The sequence below is a fragment of the Mastomys coucha genome, unplaced genomic scaffold (assembly GCF_008632895.1).
Source record: "Mastomys coucha isolate ucsf_1 unplaced genomic scaffold, UCSF_Mcou_1 pScaffold23, whole genome shotgun sequence".
NCBI classification, from domain to species: Eukaryota; Metazoa; Chordata; class Mammalia; order Rodentia; family Muridae; genus Mastomys; species Mastomys coucha.
Window position 1 is genome coordinate 39,956,026 of NW_022196906.1, and position 1,188 is coordinate 39,957,213.

The following is a 1,188-nucleotide window of genomic DNA, read 5'->3' on the forward strand; positions in this document are numbered from 1 at the left end:
AAAAAAAAACAACATTTCCCACCTCACCTTACTGAGTCATAATAATCAAATACCCAGTGAACAGCAGGCTTGGTATGAAAAAAACTAGCAAGGAGGAAGGAGGTAAAAGATGGGCAATTGTGTACATTTCCATGAAAAACTACTTTGCAGAGGAAATGTTGTCCTTCAAAATTCTCCATGCAGTCCTAATCCTAAATTTTCTACCTCTCCCACTTAATTTAGACTTCGACAACATAGCACCAGACTTTCTACACAAGTGGTATGGAAGCCAGTCCCAACAAAACAATTACAACTCTTTAAGCTCAACTGGATTTTGTGTGTGTGAAACCTGGAAACTTGCTGAGACTTTTGAATGAGAATGAAAAGATTTAGAATGCTTCCATTAAGGCTTGAGGCTTTTCATTTTGCTTCAGAGTTGGCAAGGTTATTCTGAAGAGGAAGGAAAGCCTCGTCCAGGATACCCTGCCTCAGTCTCTAGTGGGCGGCCCCCCAGGATCCAGCACATCCATAATTTATTATCAAGTGCCCATGCCAACAAATTAATGCACAATGATTCCCTCCCCTACTCTCCCACAAGGAGGCAACCTTTAAGTCAGAACAATGTGCTCAGAGAAGGAACCTATGGGCAGCCACAAGGCACATCCAAGGAAAAGATAAGCTTGTATCTTCTCTTTTTTCCACACCTTTTCCTTTGGCCCATTCTCTCCACTCAACTTAAAGCTGTAAAAAAAATTTCAACTCTAGGACCTGCTCTTAGAGTCCTGGTGCCCTTTCCTTTGTCTATAGCCACGCTCTTCAGAGATGCCAACGCTTTAAAGCTTTGGGTTTTCTTAAGATCCGTATATAAATGATGAAAGGCAACGTTGGCCTGGGAGCTATGGAAAGCAGGATAATGAGTCACTCTGGCACGAGTAAATCAAACCTGTAGACCACAGGCTCTGACCCGCTAAGTGGACGTGGCCCACAAGGGGTGGGGAGGGGAAACGCGCCTCGAAGAGAGCTACTCACTGACAGATTTACCTGGCTGGTGGTAGGCCATCGGCCAAATCACCAACGTCTCGGCCTCGTCGCCGAATGCAGTGGGTGACTCTTAAGGCTAGCCTCTAACAATCCTTTTAGAGCCCTGACACGGGTCTTTGGGATATATTAGCAAAACCAACAGAGAAGTTTCTAATAAGGAGACAGTTT

The 1,188-nt window shown here is 44.5% G+C and overlaps 1 protein-coding gene across 3 annotated transcripts in view; it reads right to left on the reverse strand.

Annotated features, from left to right (window-relative positions):
• Positions 1–1,188, reverse strand: part of Pafah1b2 (platelet activating factor acetylhydrolase 1b catalytic subunit 2) — a 20,879-nt gene that overhangs the window by 19,075 nt on the left and 616 nt on the right. Inside the window, exon 1 of one of the 3 annotated variants that reach the window (XM_031343509.1) lies at positions 1,021–1,182. The exons of the other annotated variants lie outside the window; for them this stretch is intronic. The gene's annotated coding sequence lies outside the window, so the exon portion shown is untranslated. Of the gene's footprint in view, positions 1–1,020; positions 1,183–1,188 lie in introns of those variants that run through there. 3 annotated transcript variants of the gene reach the window in all.